Source organism: Danio aesculapii, chromosome 4 (genome assembly GCF_903798145.1).
Source record: "Danio aesculapii chromosome 4, fDanAes4.1, whole genome shotgun sequence".
NCBI classification, from domain to species: Eukaryota; Metazoa; Chordata; class Actinopteri; order Cypriniformes; family Danionidae; genus Danio; species Danio aesculapii.
In genome coordinates, this window is record NC_079438.1 from 43,904,924 (window position 1) to 43,923,603 (window position 18,680).

The 18,680-nt window shown below is 33.2% G+C and overlaps 1 protein-coding gene and 1 long non-coding RNA gene across 2 annotated transcripts in view; both read left to right on the forward strand.

Moving 5' to 3' along the window:
• Window positions 1-289: 289 nt before the first annotated feature.
• Window positions 290-14,480, forward strand: LOC130222522 (uncharacterized). The gene is made up of 3 exons (XR_008836498.1): window positions 290-705; window positions 7,640-7,710; window positions 13,898-14,480. It is a non-coding gene; the product is annotated as an uncharacterized LOC130222522 (long non-coding RNA).
• A 2,349-nt stretch (window positions 14,481-16,829) lies between these two features.
• The window catches only part of plxna4 (plexin A4), a 223,119-nt gene continuing 221,268 nt past the window's right edge, over window positions 16,830-18,680 (forward strand). The window contains exon 1 of the mRNA XM_056455758.1: window positions 16,830-17,320. The gene's annotated coding sequence lies outside the window, so the exon portion shown is untranslated. The remainder of the gene's footprint in view (window positions 17,321-18,680) is intronic.

Genomic DNA, 18,680 nt, shown 5'->3' on the forward strand with positions numbered 1-18,680 from the left:
TGTGCTGCAACTTGATGTTTCTGCAATCTGGCCTGAGGGGCCAGAGACGTACTGTAAGCCTCAATTTAAAAACAAGCTCTTACTGTAGATTCAAACTTTAATCCCCAGTGAAATTAAATGAATCAATGTTTCTGTAATATGCCCCTGGAAGCATGGATATGCATGCACAGATTCCACATGCCGTCCAGTAATAGGAATGGCTTATGTATAGCAGCCTATATAAACAATGGTTTATGAAGCATCTGTACAGTGGCTGGTAGACTATATAATAGGATTTTTTAATGTTTAAAATGGGCAAGGATAAGCAAACTCTTGCTCTCACCCTAGCAACCATCCTCTGAACCACTTTACAACCTCAATGCATTGTTCTTCCAACCACTTTGAACAAATTAGTAAAACCGTAACAACATCCTGGCGTCATGGCAAAGAAAAGCACTCAGATTTTCTTCAAAGAATGTACTAATTTTGTTCTTATTCTTTATTATTTAATATTGTTTGGCAGGAGAAACTGAGTGTGGAGAGAGAGAGAGAAAAAGAGAGACTCTTTCTCTTCCCGGGTGTGAGATGCATGCTGACTACACACTGCAGTAGTGAGGTCAGATCCTCTTCATCGTAATGAGACATTCTGAGAACAGGAAACTGCAGAGCACATCCCCACACTTTTACCAGTGTACAGACAACATTCATTCCCACAATGCATTCTAGGTACGTACTATACAGCATACACAAGCACTAGACTCATATGCTTCTGTTGATAACAAAACACTGGTAGATACATCAATGATGTAAAATAACATGAATTTAACTGTTAAAATTACTTTGCACATGCATACAGCGATCAAAATCATGAGAAATATTTGTAGCTTTGGCTAAACCATGCTAGTAAAACAGTGCTTCACAAAAAACTAAGGTGAAATCTATTTATTTCAGATAACACCAAGGATTGTAGCACAAAGAAAGAATACAACTAAAATTTCTGAAGATGCAGCAGTCAAAAATTAATAGCAAGTGTAAAGTCACATGCTTTGAATGACACATCTGTAACTGGAGGACATCACTAGTCTCTCACAGGACATGACTAATAATGTGTGTTTAACTCAGAGGGGACTATTGGTGAAGGAGAAAAACTAATTAAATAAGTTTATAAAAAGGGCAGGTTTGATTGTGGGGTGTGTACTACCCACTACCGAAGAGATAGCACATGATCGAATGTTGGACATATTTTTCAGTATGATGAACCATGATCCCCTTTTCGATACAGTCCAAGCGTGTGCAAGCTCTTTTAGCTCAAGTCATTAGTCATTTTTACCAACAGTGATCAGATTGCATATCATACCAGGTATAAGTCATACTTGATGAATTTGCTGAATTGAAATGGCATTAATACTCTAGATATGGACCAGTGTCTACTCGTTGTTTGAAACTAAGGGCGCACTGTAAAAAAGTCCTGGTTGCCTTAAATTTTTAAGCTGAATCAAATTAACCTTATGAGTCCATTGAACTTATGTTAAACAGCATACATAACCTATGAAATTAAGTTAGAACATGATTAACTTAGTTTAATGAGTTACAATGACCTAAAAACATATGCTGTCAGGACTTCGTGATCAGATAATTTTTTACAGTGTGTGAATGTAATTTTATTAATACTATTGTCTTTTTATATACAGTTGAAGTCAGAATTATTAGCCCCTGTTTATTTTTTTCCTCAATTCCTCTTTAACAGAGAGATTTTTTTCAACACATTTCTAATCATAATAGTTTTAATAACTCATTTCTTATAACTGATTTATTTTATCTTTGCCATGATGACAATAAATAATATTTTACTAGATATTTTTCAACACACTTCTATACAGCTTAAAGGCAATTTAAAGGCTTAACTAGGTTAACTAGACAGGTTAGGGTAATTAGGCAAGTTATTGTATCACAGTGGTTTGTTCTGTAAACTATTGAAATAAATATAGCTTAAAGGGGTTAATCATTTTGATCTTAAAATGATTTTTTTTAAATTAAAAACTGCTTTTATTCTTGCCAAAATAAAACTAATAAGACTTTCTTCAGAAGAAAAAATATTATCAGACATACTGTGAAAATTTACTTGCTCTGTTAAACATCCTTTGGAAAATATTTGATAAAGAAAAAAAATCAAAAGAGGGGCTAATAATTCTGAATTGAACTGTATGTAATTTATTGTATTTATCTTATAGTATGGAGAGTTCTGCTTTGACGTGCATTTCCCTTTGGGAATAATAAAGTCTAAACAAACAAACACACAAACAAACAAAAAAATCAATACCTGATAGAAAATGTCTTTTCTTTTATTAGGATTCGCATACTTACAGACTTTTTTTATTCTGGAGCATTAATCTTTTACATTATCTTCTCACTTTTCACTGTCAATATTTTCCATACACTAATTTAAACCACATAATTAGTTAGAATAGCACAAAAGAATCCCAAATTGAACATCTATCTGTATCAGATTTCAATTACTGTGCTACCCGACCAGCACTTTTCTATTGACAATTGTTTCAAAATGAACGCAGGTGCACCCATTCAAAGCCGTATAGCCTCACAACCACCAGCACACCTTTCACCATCCTTTTAATTAGCAGTCACTGCACACAAACACAGGTGCACATTGCCTGTTATCATGCTTTGAGGGACACACACACACATTCGACGACATTATCAACCAACACACACTTGTGCTGCTCGCTACTACTATTATGGCATGGTCTTAAACACACAGACGCACACAGAAAGGATCCTGCTCCTCCTCTGCCGTGTGGTTTGATGGTGATAAAGGTTTTTATGTGTCAGCTGCTCATGGCTGCTGAACTGCAGTGTGTGAAACTGTCTTTTAAATGTCACCTTGTGAAAACGCACAGGAAACTCCCACAGGATACAAACACCCGCTCTCATTTTTCAAAAGAGAATTCCTTGTATTGCACAGAACTGTGATTCCCATCCAGGGATTCATTCCACAGGGGGTGCTTGGAAAGATTTCAGTTTGGTTTGGTTAAACTTATGAAGCAGGAATTAGGAATTAAATAGGTTTTATGGAGAAAATGTGTGGTTGTGAAATTGAAATATCTGAAAATTAACTTTCTTTTTCACTCATTCATTCATTCATTCATTCATTCACTCATTAATTTTTTTATTATGCAAGAAAGACCATTTACAAAGATACATTATGAACAAAGAGACAAAAAGGGTTACATAAATAAAATTTCAGCAAATTAAATGGCACTTATTTTAAATTATTAAATTATTTAAATTATTTACTCCAAGACAATTTTACATGCAATGTCATTATTAGAGTCTTTCAGGAAGTTTCAGATACTACTTTCAGATATAAATCAAAATCCTTTTTGAAAATAAAAAGTAAGTGTGTTTCTTGGAAAATTTACATTTATGGATGTAAAATTAATCCAGAAAATCAATAAATTAATAATAAATTTACAATTAGAAGGATCTAAGTTCAGAGAGTAACCAAAGAATACAATATTTGGGATATACAACAGTTTGGAAATAAGAATATTTAAATGAAATTGGAAAAGTCAACCCAAAACACTTTACAGTAAGTACACTCCCAAAATAAATGATTTAACGTTTCGTCGTATTGAGTACAAAATGAGCATTTAGGGGAAATATGTTATGAAATCAAGATAATTTGGTATTTATTGGGTCGCAATTATAAATGATTTCGATTGAGACTTTGACAGCTTTATTAGATCTTTTTTTTTTTTTTTTCGAAGAAGCCTCATTCATTCATTCCAGGGACGTCAACGTCATTGTTTGTCTGAAGAAAACAATAATAGGCCTACAGTATATAGGTCAAAATCATTTTGAACCTTGTGGTGCGTGTGCAAAAACTAATTCCGTTTTTCCGTTTGCTTCACATATTTGTGACAGTTAACATAAAAAAATAATAACTAATAGCAAACACTTACTGTATTTTATTGACATTCACTGATATCTGTCTGGTTTTACATTAGATCTAGTAGTCACAGGCAGACTTAACCAATAAGCGAGGTAAGTAGCCACTTAGGGCCCTGGGGAATTAGGGGGCCTCGACCAATGCCAAGAAGCCTTAATCATATAGCTCTTTCATAAATTTTCTATCATATGTTGTAAAATCTGTCTACAACCATTAAGATTTTAACATTCTTACTTCTTTTCAAAACCAGGAGCCCTCATGAATAGTGGAGTGTTCCTTCCCTACTGCACATGCACATATTAAAATTGAAGCACAAATATGGCTAATTAACTGTACATATAGTTTGGGAACTTGTTGTTTTATTTGTGAATTTATTATATTTATTTATATTTTTAACATGCAGTATATTTACAAACAAACAAACAAATCTCGAGAAAGAGAGTGTTTTGAGTTTTATTGCTAGGACCCCATACATGGAATTGCCCCCAAATCACTAAATCCACCCCTGCTAGTGGTAATGATCAGCCTCAGGTCTAGTGTTATGTAATAATCATACAGTAATGCACATCCAATTATGCATTTGAATTATGTTAAGTGTTTCTATTAAACACTAAAGCCTAAAGAGTTAAAGTTTTAAATAGCTAAATATTTCAAAATGGAAATTGTGTAAATTGTGGCCCTTTTGAAAATAAAGTTAATTTATACAAACCACAAATCTTCATGTAATAGATAATTTAGCCTTATTGGGCTATTGTTTTAAAACACGTCCATTCTTTGATTCTGCACGTGCTCCTTAACAAACTGATCAGATCAAATCTCGCGGGAGTTACACCTGCTCGTAAATCTAATCAAACGCCAGGTGTCGCGCTGAAGCCCCGAACCACGCCGTTGGATTTTTGTTTTTTTGTATTCTTGTTTATCTATAAGTTTGTCTAACTCGTACAACTAACCAAACAAACTAATATCAAACACTGAAGTGTAAGTGCAGCAGACAACAAACGACAACATGTTTCATTTTGAGAGAAGAATAACGGTAGGTGTTTTTCACCGACAGCATCTGTGAATCGTTATCCATAATAATGTGTAATTTAACATTATAATGCACATTTTAATTTTAAATATTAATGCCAATCTATTTATCTATCACTGTTTATTCAATTGTGTTGTTCGTTTATTCATTTCGTAGTTTTTCCCCGTCGTTTGTTCATTCGTGATGATCATTTAATTAATTGTTTGCTTGTCCGACTGTTCATTCATCCCTTCTGTCTGTCTATCTATTCATTATATCTATAATTTGCTTTAAAATAATAATAATACATCTCGCTGTTTATTCTGTCTTTATATTGTTTGTTTGTTTTTCTCAAACAACATTTGGTCATTCTGTTGTGCTGTAAATCCATGTTCTATCGTTCGTTCAGTCTGTCATTCAGTCTATCAATCTCCGCGCCCTTCAATTCACTTAATGATGCTGAATGAACAGTATTGAGTAAATTTACTTTTTAAAGTAATATATTACAATGAATTACGTTTTATAAGTGTTCTTATAGTGTGAAATTGTGTTTATTTACGTGTTTATTTGGCAGGGACAGTGTACATTAATTAGCATTGCTGCAAATGCACCATAATAAGCCAGAAGGCAATTTTTTCCCTGGACTGATGCTAAAATTGTCACCTAAAAACAACACAAAAATGATACAATCAATCAAGCATAACTAACAAACACTAAAATAGACATAGTATAAATAAATCTTAATAGATAAAATGCATATGAACAAAATAAACTTAATGCACCAACAATATGTAAAGGAGATATGAGTAGTTAAAACATTTAAACAAATCATTAAGATGGCAGGCACTAGAGGTAACATGATAAGTTGGTACAGTACATGCTGATATGAATGATGACATGTCAGATGTTCTGTAAACCAGATATGTAGATGTTTTTTGAACATATTGTAAGTGCTCATTTCTCTGATACTCCCAGGGACAGAGTTCCACTCCTGTGCAGTGTTATTATTTTTAAGATTAAGATAGGCTAACATTTAATATATATATATATTTTTTACGCAACACTTTTAATAAGATCAAGTCTAATATTAAATTGGGTTTTCTAAAGTTCCAACAATTCCATTCTGTTCCCATACAGTGGACAGCACAGGAAGCACCTCCGCCCTTGACCCTAATGTGTCTGGGGGCAGTTTACAGTCAAACTATTAGTGGTGAAAAATTATCCTCGCCTGCATCTCTGGGCAACACACTGACCTATTATTGCCAATCAAGTCCCACGTAGACCAGAGAGAGATTATGATCTAAGCAGGCCAGAGATGGAGCGATGCTATCAGCTCTCTGCTTTCAATCAATACAGGCTGATTCTAATAGGCATTGATTGCATCAAAACCTTGATCCCAAATCGCAGATGTGATTATGTAATGGGGCGCCGTGACACTTTATTGAAAACAATGAGTCTGACTGTACGGACTGGAGGAAATATTAATCTTACTGTGTCACGTTACTGAACCCTGTCACTCCTTTGTGGTCATTTTTTGATTTATGTGTGTGTGTGTGTGTTTGAGCGATTAGTTGTGACGGCTGAGGGGCTGTCCAACAGTAATCGGCTACAGTAGACACTTATAGAAATGTGCTTTGCGGCTGAATTGCTTTTGTTATTCATGAATAATGTCATTGAATTTAATTGAACTGTTGGGTTCTGGAAGTAAAAACTTGTTTTTTTTTTGTACCCCAAGGGTAAGCAATTTCTTACAGTAACTAATATTAGTTTTTTTTACTTTAAAATGTTGTTTTTATTATTATTATTATTATTTTGTTTTCCTATGAGGGTATTGAATGCATCTGTTTGCAGTATTTTTAATTATTTTTAATATAAATGTGTGTAATAGAACAAGATTTCCAGGCAGAAAAACTAAATTGCACATGTTTCGCAGTGACAGCACACTGTAATAAATCTTTAGTTCTGACAACTCAAATTAATCACTATCTGATAAAAAAAAACAGTCTATCTTAAGCATGGGACGATAACCGTTTTCAAGGTATATTGCGGTTTGGAAAAGTGAAGTTTTTAAAAGCATCAAATTTTCTGTAATACCGTTCCTAAAGTATGTGTAATATTTTTTATAAAAATTAGTTTTTGTTTTTTAGGACAACAGTATCTCCAGCAGAAAAAAAATCTAAAGATTCCATTTTAAATTGTAAAGAAATCAGTGTTTTTGAAACAAATTAAGACAGCAGTCAATTAATTTTTTTTAATTATTTAGCCTGACATGTTTAGCCACTGTTCCAAACTATTATAAAACTTTCAAAAAAATAAAATATATTGTTTTTAAAGGGGAAAAAAACTTTTGTAATGTATCATATTTGTTTACTTTTGAGTTGTGCATTGACATAAATAAAGGTTTTGTTTATAAATAAATAAAGGTTTAGTCATTTATTATTTCATATGGCTCTTTAAAAAATGCATTTGATAAAAAAAAATCTGAAATGGCTCTTTGCTGAAAAAAGGTTCCTGACCACTGCCTTATAGGCAGGTAAACAAAAAACATACTTTTGCAATGACCTATTTTTAATGTTAAGACAGTTAACATAACTTAAATTAACATAGCCATTTTTATCTTGAGAGACTAATAATGACCCAGAATACTTAATTGATGATTTTTTTCAATCTCTCTTTATTTATAGGGTAGACTGGAGTTAGTCATATGTGGAAGTTGGTTACACAAGAAGGTTGATCACAGCAGGACTGTATCTTGGTAAGTACAAATTAGTTTTTGTCACTGTCCATCTAAGTTTTTGCATGAGTTCAGTTACTCGTAAAGCTTATATAGGATAAAAAATAAATGATTTACAGTATATACGTGTGATAAATATGATGTTTAAATATACAGTTGAAGTCAGAATTATTAGCCCCCCGTTTATTTTTTCCCCCAATTTCTGTTTAACAGAGAGAAGATTTTGTCAACGCATTTTTTAACATATTAGTTTTAAAAACTCATCTCTAATAACTGTTTTTTTTTGTCTTTGCCCTGATGACAGTAAATATTATTTTTCTAGATATTTTTCAAGATAGTATTCAGCTTAAAGTGACATTTAAGGACTAGGTTAATAAGGTTACTAGACAGGTTAGGTTAATTAGGCAAGTTATTGTATAACCATGGTTTGTTCTGTAAACAATCAAAACAAAATATAGCATAAAGGGGATAATCAAAATGGTTTTTAAAAACTTACACACCGAAATAAAGCAAATAAGAGTTTCTTTAGAAGAAAAAATATTATCAGACATACTATGAAAATTTCCTTGCTCTGTTAAACATCATTTGGGAAATATTTAAAAAAGAAAAAAATTCAAAGGGGCGCCAATAATTCTGACTTCAACTGTATGTTGTATAGAATAAATAAATTAGCAATTTTCTTTTCCTTCAAAAGTTTAGCTTAGTCAGCTGCATTTATTTTGTATACTGTGTAAATTTGAGGATTTAAAGACGTTTTATACTGCATTCGTCTATACATAACTTTAAAAGTGAACCTTCCTAAAAATCATTCATTAGACTGAAATATATGGACTTGGTCTCCCTTTTAAGACCATCACAATGTAATTTTATAACATTATTTAGCTATAAGGGTATTTGTTAATATTCATATTTAAGCCTTTATTTAAGTTTATTTAACTTTATTTAAGTTTATGTGTGCACAACAACAATGTACAGTATATAATACAAAAAACCTTATGTGTTTTGAAAAGTTTTGCATACAGATGACAGTGTTGTCAAAATCGTATTCACACTGTGAAACTGACTTAATATTTGGTAAATGTTTATTTTTTTATATACTTGTATTTTAAAAACAGTTTTGGGACGATTTTGTTTTTAGGCACCAAAAGGCCACTGTTTTATTTGTTTTTATTTTGTAATTTTAGCACTTCCTCTTAATCTTATTTGGAATTTTTAGTTGTTAATGTAATATCTACATTTTGTTATGGCTACAGAAAACTTTTAACAATATTTTAAAGTTTTAAAATACCAGTCTATTACTGCCTTATAAACAGATAAGAATATAGTAGAGTAAAGAAAAATATAGACAAGGCCATTTAACACTTAATAATTTCTCATTAACAGTGATGGATTGATCTGTAGAGAAATAGAGCATTTCCCCCTTTCTTTCTCTTTTCATTTAATGAACAGGCATTTGTTTTTGTGAATTTTATGTTCAAGTCTGAGCGAGAAAGAGATAGATGGAGAAAATAATAGCATTCTGGTATAATGACAAAGTTTGAGTAAATGAAAATGGCCAAATATAAAATCTGAGATCTATATATTAGCTCAAGAAAGAGTGAGTGAGATTGATTTTTTTTAATATATGTATTTTGCAAAAGCTTTCAGTCAGCATAACAAATGAAATCTACAATAAGACGCGCATTCAATCAGTCTCAACAGCATAGAATAGCACAAATGAATTCTCAATCCAGCACTGAACAAAAGATATCATTACAGATGCACTATTGTTCATATGTTTCTCTATATCTCATTGCTTTGTGCTGCTGTATTTAAATTGAAAGATGATTGCAGACTTTCTCAGAAGCTTTAAACAAAACTGTAATGCCCTGACCATGTGATAAATGGCTTCTCCAACTCTGCAAAATACACAATTATCATGTGCAGTTATATGTAATGTTCTAGAAGTAGCTTTTTTTATACCTCCTGCTTTGATATAAATGATTAAAATAATCAGGCAGAATATACTGTTGACTATAGCTAATGTTGTATATGAATAAAAGGAATATAGAGACTTTTGACTGATAAAAAAAACATAAAGAGAATCAGGGGACGGTTCATAGTACAGTTGAAGTCAGAATTATTATCCCCCCATGAATTATTAGCCCCCTGTATATTTTTATATCTTTTTTACAGAGAAAAGATTTTTCAATACATTTGTAAACAGAATAGTTTTAATAACTAATTTAAAATTTTTAAAAAATAATATTTTAGATGTTTTTCGAGATACTAGTATTCAGCTTATTTAAAGTGCAATTCAAAGGATTAACTAGGTTAATTAGGAAGGTTAGAGTAATTAGGCAAGTCATACTATAACAGTGGTCCGTTCTATAGACTTTCAAAACTGCTTTTAAAATCTGAAATAAAACAAATACTACTTTCCCAAAAAAGAAAAATATTATAGGAAATATTGTGAAAAATTCCTCGCTCTGTTAAACACCATTTGGGAAATATTTGAAAATGAAAATTCTCTGGAGATTGTGACTTCAACTGTATTTTGGATTTCGTTAAAAGCTTGATTAATGCTGTAGTGCAATTTGTAAAGTATATTAAAAAACATTAAAATGTGCATATAGTTAAATATATAGTTCTTATTTTCACATGTTAATTTGTTGTGCTAAAAGCAGTTGATATTCTCTTTTAAGTGTAATTGTTTTTTGTAGTGGTATCATTCGTTGGCAAAAAGAAATAATAACTGATCTTCTTTTTTTAAATGATGAAATTTCATCTTTATTGATTTATTTTTTAGATTTCTAAAGATTTTGTAATACTATTGTTGATTGTGAATTCATTTGCACATTTGTTTTGCAAAATTTGAGCCATTTAGAGGTGTAGGTCTATTTTTGAATAAATGAAACAAAATAATATGTGAATACTTTGTTTTGTAACTAATTATAGTAATACTTTAGCAATTATCTATTTATTAAAAACTGAATTCCCTTTATTTCTGTTCATTTTAATTTGCAGTATAGTCTTCTGACTAAAACAATAACAAAGTTCATGGAGAAATATTTGAATTTAAAACCAGGGTGTTTTATGATAATATAATAACATGAAAACATGTAGCACTTTGCAATATTAAACAACACAAGACTTGTTTGACAAAACTAAAATAATTGGATGGCAGTGACAACAGAATCATCTTAGCATTCTAAAATAAATGACCACAGCCACCTAAAAAAATCCAGTGGATATATGAATGAAACCTCATGCAGAAGAGCCATACCACAAAACATGAGCCATTGAAGCAACCCTTGCTCTGCGATTGCACATATTGCTGCCAGTGACCAGACCATGTACACAGATAACCTGGCCTTCAGCATGATTGGATAGCCTGAGGAGGAAGAACAATCTGGAGATTCTCCTGTAAAGGTTTCAGTCAAAACTGTGTGTGTAACTCAAGCTTATCACCACAGCCTTGGGATTCAGACACTTACTGCGTCAGTTCAGCTATGCAAATGATAGCAAGGACTGTGACGATGGTGGAAATCTGAAGGCCCTGGAGAACCTTTCCTTGAGGACGTTTCCCTCTGTAATAAAGCAGTTCCTCCAGATGAGACTGACTGACTGGGCCTGGAAGACACAAACCATGCACACAATGATTGCCATTGACCGAGAGGATAGAGTGAGCAGCTGTGTGCGAGGAACAGTGACAACAGTCATGAATACATTGGATCTCATATGAGCGTCCAAATTCAGCAGACTGGTGAGATCATTGCTGCAAGGCAGCTTTGAGACATCAAGACGTGCTGGGGAAATGAAACCACACGTCAAAGTTTGTTGTTTTTAGTCTTGCATACTGTACAGGGAAAATGTTTGGCTAAAATGCTAAATTTGTTCCACAGTTTAGCTAATTTTGTGCAAGAATCAACTCGGTCATGGGTCCGATTTTATTTTATCTTATTTTAGTGCAAGCTTTAGTGTTTTTATTTTATTTGATCATATTTTTTTTTATTACATATTATTAATATTTTTATTCTTTTAAGTTTTCATATTTTTTTCGATAGATGTTTTTCTTTTCTTTTTAAAGTTTTTATGTGATATTTTACTTGTTATAATTTATTTAGTATTTATTGTTTCAAGTACTTGTGTTGATTTAAGTGATTCATATTTCAAAAAATATTTTTAAATAATTAATATAGCTGTTATAATGCAATAATAATAATAACAATGTTAATAACAATAATAATAACAGTTATTACTATGATTTGTTTTTATTATTATTTTTTATGATTATTATTATTATTATTAACAGTAGTTGTAGTAGAAGCAGCAGCAGTAAGTACAAAATACAATATTAGTAATATATTAAGCCGAATTACAATATTCTTTCTCATGAATAGCCAGTTACAGTACATCAAACTAAACTAAATATCTGTTAAAAACATTGACAGCACTATCATGTAAGACATTGATGAATTGAGTGAATAGTTCTTTCACTGCATCACCCAAAATATCAAGCTGGTGTTTTGTAAGAGAGAAGTTTGTGTGGCCTGGTGTTTGACAGATGGAGGGTGACAACAGATGAGGTTTTGTACACAGCATTGATAGAGACACTGTTTCCAGAGGGAGGTTCATCAGACAGAAATCAGTCTTGAAACACACACAGAAAGCAGCCAGTCGGAGGGTGGACACATTTATGAAGGCAGACACTATAAATCCTGTCCTTTCATTGGCAGCCCATAAATATTACCCATGGTGTAAAATGGCTTTGAAATTGGCCATAGTCTGTGTGCACACACTTTGTATGCATGATTTGATGGCATAAATCTAGCACGGTGCCTCATAATGCAGGAAAGGATGACTGAGGAATGGCTATTATGAGGTTGGTACGTGCAGGCACTCTCTCAATTGATTCGTTCAAAACCCTGATTCATTCAGGACCAAAACAAATTACTCTTTTTATGAGGGAATGACTGACTTTTTTTGTGGAACCAAATCTTTAACAACACTGACACTTAAGGAACAAAACAAATGACTCCCTGTATTAGAATATTCACACTTTAATACTATTTAGCAGGCAAAAGTTCTACAAACATTTTGCGGGCAGAGATTGTTTGTATTGTGACATTAAATTCACTGTGAATCTAGCAGCAGTTTATTTTGCAGTTTTCAATCTGACCTAGATTTTAGTTTGACAATGATACAGATTATTTAAAATAACAATGATTTTTTTTTAAACTATGTATTATTACTATTATTTATTTATTTATTTATTTATTTATTTATTTATTTATTTATTTATTTATTTATTTATTTATACATGCATACATACTGGGTGAGCATCTAACCAAATCTTTATGTTCTATATATATATTGGCTTTATATTTATATAATACTATTTTTGGTAACAATTTATTTTGATGGTCCATTTGAGTATTAGACTGTCTGCCTAATATCTGCTCCTTCAACAGACATTTAACTGACTATAAGAAACTTTGCATGTACTAGTCTACTTACACTAACCCTAACCCCGACCTAACAGTCTAATTATAATCTAATGAGAATTAGTTGGCATGTAGATGCAATGTAACTTCAATTCAACGGACCATCAAATAAAGTTTGACCCTATTTTTTGTTATAATTAAGATAAATATTGTTCATTAGTAGTAATAAAATGTGATTTTATTCTGCATCCCTAATTCTACCCAAAGTCTAAACCCAACCTCCTTACTAACTATTAATAAATAGCTAATTGGTAGTTTATTAAGCTAGTAGTATTAGTTAATTGTTTGTTAATACCGTGAATATTGACAAACTGAAGTGTTACTTTATTTTTGGTACAATTTTCATCATTAACAAACCATTAATTAACAATTTTAACTCAATCTACTAAGAATTTTTAACTCAAACCACAAATTTGCTGCGTATTAATAGTTAGTAAGGTTCAGTACAGTATTAGTTGGGTTTAGATATTGGGTAGGATAAGGGATGCAGAATAAGATCATACTTTATAAGCAGTAATTACTGTAACATCCAATATCATAAAAATAGTCAGTTGATTAGCCAGTAGTTAATACTTAAACTAAACAGATACTTAAACTAACATGTGACCCTATTTTTTTAACCTTAGCTGACCTTCATTTCTCTTGCATGCACATTACCACAACCTTGAGGACCTGACATGACTCGCCCTCATGCCTCGCTTCCTTCATCCTGTTCTTTTTAGGCACCAAACACTCCAATCAATGGTATTGATCATCCCTCGGCAGACTCGACCTGTCTGAAGAATCTATCTTCAGGTGTCAGCGGAGAAAAATTTATGAACTTTAAATCTACTTCACTGCTCACACACTGATCATTTGAGCGCTGCTGGATTGTACCGCTCTGTCATGAACTGGAATAATATATCTTAACTAGATTCTTATCTGGAGTAACTGACACAAAATCACTGCAGACACTGAATTCTCGACAGAGGACTGTATCATACAGATCTGACACGTGAAAGGAATGTATGTTATTACAGCATGTTTACGCGTAATGATGAATAATATAAATAGGGAAATAGGAAGTGCATGAGATCCTTTCAGAAATTCACTTTTAGAAGTAAACTTTGCCGTCACTCTGCTTGCTTGTCTTTATGGCTTGACACCATTGTTGTTCTTATCAATGGCCTTTCCTCTGGTCTGCATGCTCTCTATTGATCAGACTGACAGAAAAATGGCTAGTATCGGGGACTAGATCTCTTTTAATTCCGCTGCACCGCTGAGCATTTGTTTAAACTGACAAATTGTTTGTGTGTTTATTTTGTCTTTAAATTAATTTTATCTGACAGGTCAAAGCCACTGAGACAAGGGCTAGAAGTGTAACAGATTACAAAGTTGACCCCTTTGCAGTCTCAATCAATGGTGTCCAATCGTACAATGGAACTTTGGTGTTTTTACAGACATATTCAATGTTGATTCATAGTCTCTGCATTGATTTACAAAAAGGTCAGTGTTCTTCACAGATGACAATTCTTTCAATAGTATAATCCCTTGCTTTATAACAATGACTTTGACTTTGCAATCGTCCTTTTCCCTAATCTCCTTCATTCACAGTCGGATATGAAACATTCACTGACCAAACGTTGCTGGAGACTGCAGTTCTAGGCTTTAACTTATCCTTATTATAGTTATTTTTTTAAATTATTACTATTATAACATGGTTATTAAAACGTTAAAATACTTGGTAATACTTTATTTTAAGGTGTCGTTGTTTCATATTGAAATGTATATAATAATTAATATTACTCTGTAGTTAAATGAATAGTTACATTGTAACAAGGACTTCTTAAAACCTTTAAATAAATCTATTACAATTAAAATGCTGCTTAAAACATTGCTAAATATATCATATAGCTAGTCTTTAAAATAATGTATAGACTATAAATGGTTTTCGTACTGTACTTTAAAACATTATGCTGACTTCTCTCACATTATTTGACAAATAAAAGATATATAATTGAAAAGTCTGTAAAATATAATGTGTTTATATTCCGGAATTTATTTGCGGAATAATGCATTGCATTGTTTTGTTTTAAAGGATTGTAAATTCTTTGAAAAATGTGCCGGTATTTCAGTACATCATATATTTATTATTTTATTTTTATTATTATATTTAGTTCTTGTTCTTTATTATTTAGTAAACATTCAGCAATGCAACATGAAAGATGCTAAAAGTCATTAAATGTCAAGTTGCTGCATTCCTAAACATAATAGACACAGTATTTTTTGTATATAGAGACTAGGAGGGTCAGCACAGCTTGAACATTTATCATCATTATACCAAAGACGTGTATATTGATTATTGGTCGTTTAAGATTGATCCGTCAATTTGCTTGAATTTAAATGTGCTAAAATCTATCCATTGTTTATCCCATTGTATGCAAAACATGCACGAGGGCATGCGTACTCATTAAGTTGTTGTCTACAAACTTTCTACTTACTTAAACTATTTATTTGTTTAAATTGGATAATTGGGAAGAATCGACCCATCGGATGACCAAAGCATCTTTGTTATCCCTAAGTAATTATATGTTGAACGTTCAATTCTTAACATTAAGTCGAACCACCATCTTAAAAAAGTTATTTAGGTTTTCTTTGCCAAATGTTTAATGCAACAATCCAGCAAATGAATGCCATTGAAATGAATGCATAAAATCGGATCAATCTAAGTTCTGACACAAATGGAAGACATGTAAGAATAGGAATGAATAGTTAGCACTATTTTACATGTATTTCATATCAAGTGTGTACTTGATTCAGTTTATTAACCCATTAGAACCTTTGGTAAAAAGCTCAATTTCAGCACACAGTTTGAGCAAACAATTTAAATGTTTACAATTGACTATGGGAAAGCGCTGACCTGACTTTAGGTCCTAAAACCAGTGTTAAATAAGTATAGAATATACATGCAGTTTAAGAATATATATGCAGTACCATATATTACTGCAGGTGGCGCTGTGGTGCAGTGTTTTGAGAGCTTTGCCTTGCGAAATTTTGCAGTGAATAAAGCATGCCATTATGATGCCAGCCAGCATTTTCCATATGCACCAAAAGTTTGTCAGATTGATATATATTAAAGTTGCCTAATGCATTCAGCCGAAAACATATAAAGCTGTATTAAACCATGTTTAAATCTCCAATGCGATTTATAAAAATGTATAATATTTTATTGCAACTCCAAGAGTTAATGTCATCCTATTGATCTAAATAGCAGTTTCCAGGTTCTTTTCAATTAATTATTTAATTAAATTGACGACTCACGTGAATTTTGTTAGCCTATATTTAAATTGTGGTTAATCTCTGATTAGCAAAATAATGCGCGTAAAATAATAAAAAGCTAATCTCCCGAATTAATGTTTGTTTTACATCCTAATCTCCAAATGATCTTGCAGATTATTCAAATCCGTAGGCTAAATGTTTTTTTCCTGACTTTTTCAATTCACCCGTGTTTCCCCCAAATCCGTTCCACGCTGTAATGCATGCATTATAGGCGCATTAAAAGACATCGGGGTGCAGCATATGCCTCATTCATGCCAGCCGCGCGCGTTGATTGCAGCCAATGAGATTTTACAATTAGCCCAATCAGCGGCCAGATTCGGGATGTCACTGCGGGCGAGTCAGGAGGGTTTGTAAAACAAGACAGTCGCTGCGTCTCAGCAGAAAGTCACTGACTCACGCCTCTCCTCTGGTATACTTGGGAGTCAGCCGCGAACCAGTAAACTCCAAAACGACCACTCTGACTGCAGCGCACACGGCGCGCTCGTTCCCTCAGCTGCGCGCGGAATTCCGGTTGGCGTTTTAACGCGCTTTAAATTCTGACAACCAGCGCGTCATGATGGAAACTATAGCGCGAGCGGCAGTTTTAACGGTCAACATCGCATCAGTTTAGTCGGAATTTGGATTCTGCAGCTCGTCTGTCTTATTTTCCTGGGGAAATTAAACGCAGTGGATTTTTTTTCGCAGTGCCGAGACGCACAGAATCGAGTGTTTTAAACGGCGTCTGGCTGTATTTGTGGAGTAAGAGAGTTGGGATTCCTGTGAAGGTGCCCATCATCCGCAGTGTGAGCGCGACTGCGGCGGTGAGGTGAAATCCGCAGCGAGAACAGGTAAGCGCTTGATACGGGACGACCGATTAACGGGATTGGTGTTTCACATCTTGAACTTGTTATTTAACGGAATAACAGCTGGGAAAGGGTTTTCGAGCAGGTAAGCGAGGCGTGTTACCTGCTGTAGTATAAGGGCGTGCTGTGAGGAGGGCAATGCACCATCCGCATCCGTGCGTTAAAGGATTGTGTTCTTTTGCTCTCTGGAGCTTTTCAAATCGGAAAAAAATACATCAAGATGCTTTTCTTTATATGTCTTTTGTTAAAATGTAATTCTTAATGGAAAGCATACAAGCGCGCAGACTGTCAACGACTCTTAAAGGGGTAGTTCATCGAAAATGATAATTCTGTCATCGCTTGCTCAACATCATGTTTATCCAGACATGTTTTACTTTCTGGTTAGCAGATGTTGAACATAATGGCATCCTATGTCACCGTTCACTTACATTTTATAAGGACTGAAGCAGTCTGTCCCGAATATTGTGTCCAGCATATATTGTGTTCCACGGAAGAAAGTCATATATGTTCGGAACAACACGAGGTTTAGTATCTTGACAGATTTTTCATTTTGGCTGCAGATATACCTTTAAGTCCTGACGCATTTACAGCGTTGTTCAGCTTGTGTCATTGTGCAAGACTTAAAGACGTAAACTATTACAGAAAGTGGAGCTGACGCAGTTAACATTGATTTTCATTATTTTACGCACGTTTCTGCGCAAAAGCGCTATTTTGTAAACACTTGGCCAGAGATGAAATGTCACAAAGGGTGCGCTATTCTGAGACTGTGTTTAGCAAAGAATAAAAAAGTCCCGTTATTGGCACGCAGTGCGTTAACTGCGAGAGCGCAAACTTGTTCTGAGATCCGCGTGCGTGAGCGGTGCCTCTCCGCGCGCGCTTTACCTGACGGCGTTGGGTGGAGAATGAGCAAAATCATTAAAGATTTTACAACTAGCATTTTCAGCCTATTGCGCTGCGGTTTCCAGAGAGTTCATGTGTCACACTGCTTCTCTGGCAGACTTTAGCTTCCCATTTAGTCGTTTTATAATAGGGTCACCAATGCGCTGCATAGGGTCCGTAATGCGCTTTCATGTTGGTGCGTATAGGGCGTAATCAGATCTATCTATCTATCTATCTATCTATCTATCTATCTATCTATCTATCTATCTATCTATCTATCTATCTATCTATCTATCTATCTATCTATCTATCTATCTATCTATCTATCTATCTATCTATCTATCTATCTATCTATCTATCTATCTATCTATCTATCTATCTATCTATCTATCTATCTATCTATAACATTGTTTTTACTTGTCATAAATGTGAACAATGTTTGTGATTATAAATGGATCAAGATTTT